Source organism: Callithrix jacchus, chromosome 10 (assembly GCF_049354715.1).
Source record: "Callithrix jacchus isolate 240 chromosome 10, calJac240_pri, whole genome shotgun sequence".
Lineage (NCBI taxonomy): Eukaryota > Metazoa > Chordata > Mammalia > Primates > Cebidae > Callithrix > Callithrix jacchus.
In genome coordinates this window covers 126,468,620-126,478,537 of record NC_133511.1, presented here as the reverse complement: position 1 = coordinate 126,478,537, position 9,918 = coordinate 126,468,620, and positions in this window count along the sequence as shown.

Here is a 9,918-nt window from a genome sequence, read left to right as displayed (position 1 = left end):
TTTGTAGAGATGATGTTTCACCATGTTGTCCATGCTGGTCTTGAACTTCTGAGCTCAAGCAATCCACCCACCTTGGTGTCCTGAAGTGCTAGGAGTACAGGCATGAGCCACCACACCCAGCCCTCAACTCTGTGAAGGCTGAAAGATGTGAGGAAACTGCAGAAGAAAAGATGGAAACTAGCAGAAGTTGTTCATGAGGTTAAGGAAAGAGGCCATCTCCATAACACAAATGTGCAAGGTGAAGCAGCAAGTGCTGATGGAGAAGCTCCAGCACGTTCTCCAGGTGATCCAGCTGAGACCATCAATGAAGGTGGCCGCACTACACAACAGGTTTTCAGTGCAGACAAGACAGCTTTCTAGTAGAAGATGCCATCTAGGACTTTCATAGCCAGAGAAGTCAACACTTCAAAGGACAGGCTGACTTTCTCATTAGAGGCTAAGCCAGATGGTGACTTTAAATAGAAAGCTACACTGATTTACCATTCCAAAATCCTAGGGCCCTTAACAATTATGCTAAATCTACTCTGCCTGTGCTTTATAAATGGAATTACAAAGCATATCTGTTTACAGCATGGTTTACTGAATATTTTGAGCCCACTGTCGAGACCTACTGCTCGGAAAAAACATTCCATTCAAAATATTGCTCATTGACAATGCACCTGGTCACTCAATCACGTGCTCTGATAGAGATGTGCACAGATATTAATGTTGACATTAATGTAATCATGCCTGAAAACATGACATCCATCCTGTAGCTCACAGATAAAGAAGTCACTTCAACTTTCGAGTCTTACTATTTAAGAAACATATAATGAATCTCACAAGGCAATTGCTGCTTTAGATAGTGATTCTTCTGATGGATCTGGGCAAAGTAAAGTAAAAATCTTCTGGAAAGGATTAATCATTCCAGATGCCCTTAAGAACATTCATGATTCATGAGAGAAGGTCAAAATATCAACAGCACGAGTTTGGAAGTTGATTCCAACCCTCACTGATGACTTTGAGGCATTCAAGACTTCAGTGAAGGAAGTCACTGCAGATGTGATGGAAATAGCAGGAGAATTAGAATTAGAAGTGGAGCCTGAAGATGGGACTGAATTGCTGCCATCTCATGAGAAAACTTGAATGGGTGAGGAGTTGCCTCTCAGGGATGTGCAGAGAAAGTGGTTTATTGAGATGAAATCTACTCCTAGTGAAAAGACTATGCACATTTTTTGAAATGACAACACAAGATTTAGAATATTCCATAAAATAAGGGATAAAGTAGTGCAGGGTTTGAGAGGATTGCCTCCAATTTCGAAAGAATTTCTACTGTGGGTAAAATGCCATCTAACAGCATTGCATGCTGCAGAGAAATCTTCCCTGAAAGGGAGAGTCAGTCATCAGGTAGCCAACTTCATTGCTATCCTATTTTAAGAAATTGCCACAGTCACCCCAGCCTTCAGCAACCATCACCTGTGCAGAAAGCAGCCATCAACAGCAAGGCAAGGCCCCCCGACCAGCAAGAAGATTACGACCTGCTGAAGGTTCGGGTAATTGTTAGTACTTTTAAAGCAATATTTAAAATATTTAGTGCTCTCACTCTCTCTGTCTCTTTCTCTCTCTGTCTCACTCTCTCTCTCTGTCTCTCTCTCTGTCTCTCTCTGTCTCTCTCTGTCTCTCTGACTCTCTCTGTCTCTCTCTGTCTCTCTCTGTCTCTCTCTCTGTCTCTTTCTGTCTCTCTCTGTCTCTCTCTGTCTCTTTCTCTCTCTCTGTCTCTCTCTGTCTCTTTCTCTCTCTCTGTCTCTCTCTGTCTCTCTGTCTCTTTCTGTCTCTCTCTCTGTCTCTCTGTCTCTTTCTCTGTCTCTCTCTCTGTCTCTCTCTGTCTCTTTCTCTCTCTCTCTGTCTCTCTCTGTCTCTTTCTCTCTCTCTGTCTCTCTCTGTCTCTCTGTCTCTTTCTGTCTCTCTCTCTGTCTCTTTCTCTCTGTCTCTCTCTCTGTCTCTCTCTGTCTCTTTCTCTCTCTCTCTGTCTCTTTCTCTCTCTCTGTCTCTCTCTGTCTCTTTCTCTCTCTCTGTCTCTCTGTCTCTTTCTGTCTCTCTCTCTGTCTCTCTGTCTCTTTCTCTCTTTCTGTCTCTCTCTCTGTCTCTCTGTCTCTTTCTCTCTCTCTCTGTCTCTCTCTCTCTCTCTCTCTCTCTCTCTGTCTCTCTCTCTCTCTCTATATATATATATATATACACATTTTGAGATGGAGTCTCTTCTGTCTCCTAGCCTGCAGTGCAGTGGCGTGATCTCAGCTCACTGCAACCTCCATCTCCCAGTTTCAAGTGGTTCTTCCGCCTCAGCCTCCCGAGTAACTGGGATTACAGGCACCCGCCATCATGCCCAGCTAATCTTTGTGTTTTTGTAGAGACGGAGTTTCACCATGCTGGCCAGGCTGGTCTTGAACTCCTGACCTCAGATGATCTGCCTGCCTCGGCCTCCCAAAGTGCAGGGATTATAGGTGTGAGCCACCGTGCCCAGACTATTTAGCAATATTTTTAAGTTAAGATATACATTTTTTACGTCAGGCAAGGTAGCTCACGCCTGTAATCCCAGCACTTTGGGAGGTGGAGGTATGTGGATCACTGGAGCTCAGGAGTTCGAGACCAGCCTGCGCAACATGGTGAAACCCTGTCTGTACGAAAAATACAAAACTTAGCCGCGTGTGGTGGCACAACCTGTAATACCAGCTACTAGGGAGGCTGAGGCAGGATTATTGCTTGAACTCAGCAGGCAGCGGCTGCAGTGAGCTAAGACCTTGCCACTGCACTCCAGCCTGGGCAACAGATTCAGACCCTGTCTCAAGAAAAGAAATGTACATTTTTAGACACAATGCTATTGATTGACTACAGCAAGTGTAAACGTCACTTTTTTATGCACCAGAAACTAAAAGCTTCATGTGACCTGCTTTATGCTGACATTCACAGGTCTGGAACTGAGCCTGTGACATCTCTGAGGTCTGCCTGTGCATGCTTCCATGTGAACGAACCTTGAAAACATAAATCGAAGAAATCAGATGCCGAGAGGTGATGCACGCCTGTGATCTCAGCACTTTGAGAGGCCGAGGCGGGTGGATCACTAGAGGTCAGGCGTTTGAGACCAGCCTGGCCAACATGGTAAAACTCCATCTCTACTAAAAATACAAAAAGTAACCAGGCATGATGGTGCTCATCTGTCATCCCAGCTACTAAGGAGGCTGAGACAGGAGAACCGCTTGAACCTAGGAGGCGGAGGTTCAGTGAGCCGAGTTCACAACACTGCACTCCAGCCTGGGTGACGGCGACATCATTAAAAAAAAAAAAGCTGGATCCAAAAGACCACGTATTGTACGACTGTATTTCTGTGAACGGTCCAGATCAGGCCAATCCCTGGAGACGAAGAGTAGCTGCGTGGCCTCCAGGCTGGGGGTCGGGTGTGTGATTGCTGATGGATGGATGTTTTTGGAGAGGGTGATGACGTTGTTTGGGACTACACAGTAATTTTTCACTTTTAAATGGTAAATTTTATGTCATGTGATTTCCATCTGAATAAAAGAGAAAAAAAATGCAGAGCCAGAGCATTTGGAAACAGGAAAACACAGGGTGTCTTTATGGTGGATGGCCTCTTTTTGCCCGTTTTAGGGGAGTGTGGGGGAGGACGTCTGAGAACAGCACCAGTGGCTGGGAGAGCCCTGTAGAGCGGAGACTTTTGTGGGAATGCAAAATGTCTGTCTGGCCCATCTTAGCTGCAGCCTCCAAGGCCCCTTCAGCTCCAGGGCTCTTTCTCTGGTGAAGAGTCCTCGTCTTGGACCCGGGAATGACAAACAGCCGGACTCTGAGGCTGCTGGGTACCTCTGTCTCCCCTTTGTGTATTGGCCTGGCCCTCCTGAAGAGCCCACGGCTGCTTCCTGACCAGGTGAACCCTTTTTGACCAGACACATCCACAGACTTAAGAATAAGCCTCCAGGTGCACGGATGGATGCCTGCTGACCGAGGCTGCATTTGCACTGGAGAACTGAGTCTTCTTTTGTTCCATTTTTCATAGAAACGGGCACATTTCCCATTCCTCCCCCTCACCCCTGCAACCCCTGACGCTCAGAGGCCAGGGCTGATCTGAGAGGGGCCCGGGAGGGAGAGAAACCCCAGAGCCATCATTTCCAGGATGTGGCATCATGCGTGAGGCACAGAAGAAATTACTTTCTAGGTTTGTGTTCTTTTAACGGCACCACATAAAGTCGCTTTCGAGAAGTCTTTATTCTTATCACGTAACCAGTAGATCAAAAAGCATCCTGAGACTTAGATGATGTGGCACTACGGATGGCAGACAGATGATGTGGTGGGAGGAGCTGTGGGAGTGGAAGGAAAATAAGAGAAAGAAAAGAAAGCGCTCCGTTGGTTTCGGGGTGCTGTTTCACAAGGATAGAAAAAGCCCACGTGGCCTTAGCTTCTTCCTAGTTTGAGAATGGGTTATTTCTTTTTCTTTTTTTCTTTTGTTTTTGAGATGGAGCCTCGCCTTGTCACCCAGGCTGGAGTGCAACCGGCACGATCTCTGCTCACTGCAACCTCTGCCTTCCGGGTTCAAGCAATTCTCCAGTCTCAGCCCCCCGCATAGCTGGGGTTACAGTTGCATGCTGCCATGCACAGCTAATTTTTGTGTTTTTTTGTTTTGTTTTGTTTTGTTTTTTGTATTTTAGTAGAGACAGGGTTTTACCATGTTGCCCAGGATGGTCTTGAACTCCAGAGCTCGGGCAATCCACATGCCTTAGCCTCCCAAAGTGCTAGGATTACAGGCGTGAGCCACTGCGCCCAGCAAGAATGGGTTATTACTTCCAAGACACAGGCAAAGAGGAGAACATGGGAGGGAAAAGATACTTCCACTGAACCTAGGAGATAAAACAAGAAAGTGGTGACACCCATGTTTGGGTGCCTCTATCCACCAGATCCAGCTGGTTGATATGGGGCCCTTTCGTGGACCCCATAGGAGACAGGTGGCCAAAGGATCTCAGACTAGCACATCCGTGTGTGACCGATTCGTTCTTCAGGAGGCCTAGGGAAGGAGTGCTGTGGGCACAGGGTGAATGAACACGCTGACTGCCACCCAGTTAGCCTCAGGAGCTCGTTCTACATGGGGTGGGGAGTAAAAACAGTCAATATTTATCGAAACATGTTCTTTCTGCCAAATGCTCTCCTAGGAGTTTTCCGTGTCTTTGCTGATTTAATCAGCTCTGCAGCCCTCAGAGATGGGTACGTGCATTATGGACATCTCACAGATGGGAAACTGAGGCAGAGCAGGGTGAGGGGACTTGCCCGAGGTTATGGTGGGAAGGTAGTGGTGCTGTGATACATGTAAAAATCCATGAGAAAAATTACATTATGCTACAAGTCCCAGACAGCATTGGAAATAACCACCTAATACCGACACACGCCGGCCACGATGGCGCACGCCTGTAACCAGCACTTCGGGAGGCCAAGGAGGGCAGATCACCTGAGGTCAGGAGTTCGAGACCAGCCTGGCCAACATGGCGAAACCCTGCCTCTACTACAAACACAAAAATCAGCTGGCTGTGGTGGCAGTTGCCTGCAATCCCAGCTACTCGGGAGGCTGAGACAGGAGAATGCTTGAACCCAGGAGGCAGAGATTGCAATGAGCCGAGATTATGCCATTGCACTCCAGCCTGGGTGACAGAGAGAGAATCTGTCTCAAAAAAAAAAAAAAAAAAAGAATGATGCTAGCAATAACTGCCAAGAGGCATTTGGCCCTTGCTGTACCCAGGCGCCGGCTGCACCGCCTTCCTCACTGACTTTAGTCCGTGCACGGAGGCTTTAAGTAAGGTGGGAAACTAAACCCCCATAAGGAGGAGGGGATGGAGGCCTCAAAGCAGACGGACCTGGAATGGAGTCTTGGCTCCTATGCTTGTGGCCTTGTCACCTGAGAATCGGAATGACACTGTGAAGTGCCTGGCACAGGGAGGTGAACCCACAGGTGTTTACCAAATCCACAGCCGGGATTGTCGTGGCTCTGCTCTGCCCCCCGGTAGCAGCCACCCTCACTGTGCTCAGAGGCATCCAGCTGCCGCGTTTTGGGTATGGGTCCCGTGTCTCCTCCAAATCCCATGTTGAAATCTGCCCCCCCCACCCCAGCTTGGAGGTGGGGCCTGCTGGGAGGCGTGTGGGTGATAGAGGCGGATCCCTCGTGAATGTCTTGGTGTGTCCTCCTGGTAATGAGTGAGTTCTCACTATTAGTTTATGTGAGAACCGGTGGTTGAAGGGTCTGGCCTCTCTAGGCACAGGTTTGGATCTCTGCTCTCTCTTCCTTCCTCTCTCACCAGCTCCCCTTTGCCTTCTGCCAAGGCGAGTGGAGGCTTCCTGAGGCCTCACCAGAAGCAGACGCCGGCACCATGATTCCTGTTTCGCCTGCAGAACTATGAGCCAGATGAACCTCATTTCCTATCAATTACCCAGCCTCAGGCATTCCTTTATAGCACAGAAATGAATGAAGACCTCAGGCCCAAGGCAGAGGGGATTTCCAGGCTCTAGAATCCAAGAAGTGGCAGGCCTAGCCCCCTCTAGGCACAGGCTTGGATCTTTTCACAATTTGAATAAGGCTGGAACTGATTTCTCCTTTTTGAGATGGAGTCTTGTTCTGTCACCCAGGCTGGAGTGCAGTGATCTTGGCTCATTGCAACCACCGCCTCCTGGGTTCAAGTGATTCTTCTGCCTCAGCCTCCTGAGTAGCTGGAATTACAGGTGTGTGCCAACATGCCCAGCTACTGTTTGTACTTTTAATAGAGACGGGGTTTTGCCATGTTGGCCAGGTGGGTCTCGAATTCCTGACCTCAGGTGATCCACCTGCCTCGGCCTCCCAAAGTGCAGGGATTGCAAGTGTGAGCCACTGCGCCCGGCCCTGGTTTCTGTTTGCAGTGTTGTATGACCACTCCTCCACAGCAGTGAGACAGGTGGCGTTACGACCCCACTTTCAGGAAGTGGAAACTGAGGCTCAGAGATACTGAGTGCTGGATCCAACGTGGCTGGGCTGGTGAGGAGCAGAGCTGGGGTGTTTGGGTTTGTGCTCAGGACTGTGTCTGCTAGGGCCCTTCTGGGATGCTGAGGGAGCAGGGCCAACTGCACAGGTGAGCCAAGCGTGCCCAGACGGGCCGCACCTGCTGCAATGCTCTGCCGACACCATCTTGAAAGTCTTACTAGGGTTTGAACAAGGGGTCTTGCATTTTCATTTTGCACTGGCCCAGCAAATGATGTAGGAACAGGGAAGGAACTGAGAGACAGCCACCTGGGGGCCGGGGCCCTCGACCTGGCTCTCTGTGTGGCCCTAATCAGCTGTCAACCTCTACCTCTTGCCTCAGTCTCCCCGTCTGCAAGATGAAGGAGCAGGGCTGGTTGGGATTTCCTCGTGTGTATTTCATGGAACACTGGTCCCTCACGGTTCACTGAGACCAGGTTTCTCCAAAAAGTGAGTTTGGGAAATGGTGCCAATTCTTCTTTTGGAAAAATCCAGGGCAGTTTTGTATATTCGGGGATCTGTGTAGACTTGGAGCAATAACAAAAACCCCCTTAAAAAAAAAAAAAAAGGCCAAAAAATGGCATTAGTGCTTCCCAAACATATTAGATCACACAAGCCTTAAGAAAAGAGGGATGTCGGCTGGGCGTGGTGGCTCACACCTGTAATCCCAACGCTCTGGGAGGCTGAGAGGGTGGATCACTTGAGGTCAGGAGTTTAAGACCAGCCTGGCCAACATGGTGAAATCCCATCTCTGCTAAAATACAAACATTAGCTGGGCGTGGTGGCCCATGCCTGTAATTCCTTTACTCAGGAGGCCGAGGCAGGAGAATTGCTTGGACCAGGGAGGCGGAGGTTGCAGTGAGCCGAGATGGTGCCATTTTACTCCAGCCTGGGCGAAGGAGTGTGACTCTGTCTCAGAAAAAAAAGGGAAGGGGAGGGGAGGGAAGAGGAGGGGAGCGGGGGAAGGGAAGGGGAGGGAAAAAAAGAAAGAAGAAGAGAAGAGAAAAAAGAGAAGAGAGGAGAGGGAAAAATCTACAAAGCATCCCTGGGGAAATGGTAGACTAACCAATTTTTGAACTCTTTTCCAGTATTCAGGATAAACCTTCTGCCTTCCTTACGCCGTCCCCTGGAGTGACGGGGACATGTAGGAAAATTCGGAGACAGATCCCTGAGGTAAGGATGGAGCACAGAACAAGTGGCCGCTCCGTTGGAGGCTCTGGGGACAAGGAAGGGGCTCGAATGGTCCTCTGCTCCAGGTTTTCAGCCCTTCCTCTGACCCAGAAGCACCTTCCACCCACGGCTGGGGGCTGGCCCTCCAGGGATCCATCCCGCTTGCTTTGGGCGGTCAGTAGATCCCTCCGCCACATTTAGGGTCACCCCTCAGAGCGCATGACCCCTCCGGAATCCTGAAGCTGCCCAGGGAAGGGCGGCAGTGAGGCGGAAGCAGCCCGACCTCCGCGCCCCCCACGCCCTGGGTCGCTGGGCCTTTGACAGCTGATGCTTCACGGGGATACCCATTCCCGCAAGGCTCAGCTGCCCCGGGGCGCCCCACCACTTCCCGGAGCTAATGTTGCCAGCGTGAAATTCCGGATTTGACTCTGAACTTCCTAGCTGGGTTTCAAAAAAGCTTGTTTGCAGGATGCAAGGAGCGCTGTTGGGCACCTTTTCATGGGCTTGTTGGTCATTTACGTCACTCCTCTGGAGAAACGTCTGCTCAGGTCCCTCTGCCAATTTCAAAATTAGGTCGTCTTTTTACTGCGTCTTCTCTGGGGTCACCACCGTTGTTAAGCCTCGTGAGACACACAAAGCATCTCCCCGCAGCCTGCGTGTTTGTGCCGTGGTGCGGTGGTGGGCTCTGGCCTGGCAGGAGCCTTGGGGATGAGGGGCCTGCACAAATCTTGCTTTCCCAAGTGGGAATGGGACCCGCGACCGCTGGGGGCACGGGAGGGAGGGGAGTCAGGGGCCGGCCAGTGGATGGACACACAAGCAGGACAGTGTGGCCCCTGGCACCAACTCAGCCTGGCCACATTCTTCTGATTCTCATCATCCATTCTTAGTGTTGACGCAAAGGGTCTGACCTCACTCCTCAGGCTCCTGCAGGGAGGTGGTAGACGCGTATCAGTTATGCCCCTGGTAGGACCCTGGGCAGGGAGACGGGAGCCCGGGTTCTGGGTCCTGCTCCTCTACTGACGGTCCCATCACCTTGGGCTCCTCATCTAGAACAACGGGGTGACCCTCGCTTTCCTGCTCCTCGACTGTGGAGACGCACAGGTGAGAACACCCATGACAGCACGGGGCCAACCTCAGCTACTGCTGTGTGCACGTGGGGAGGAACATGCTGCTGTGTTCCGGCCCCAACACAGGCTCCCCCGCTCCACGTCCATCATCAGGCCCCAGGGCTTAATCACCGTGTTACGTGCACCCTTTTGCCAACACAGGACTTCACCGCAGGGGACCATCAAGGCCTCAAAGTAAGACCCATGAGGGCAGGGGGTGGACCCTGGGAGGGCGGGGCCTAGTGGTGAGGCGGGGCCTGGTGACAGATGGACCCTGGGGGCGGGGCCTGGCAGTGGGGTGGGGCCTGGTGGCAGATGGACCCTGGGAGGGTGGGACCTGGCAGTGGGGCGGGGACTGGTGGCAGTGGGGCGGGGACTGGACCCCAGCGAGTTTCTCTGGTCACCCACCTTGACCTGGAGTGCAGTGGCGTGATCTCGGCTCACTGCAGCCTCTGCCTCCGGGTTCAAGTGATTCTCCTTCCTCAGCCTCCCAATTTCCTCTGGAGCTTCAACAGGGGAAGAGCTGTCTGGGAAAAGTCTACATGGGGCTGGGCCTGGCCAAGGGCTGGAGCCAGGCGGGCTGCAGCCAGGTAAAGGAAGGACTGACTTTGCCTTCACATACTTGGA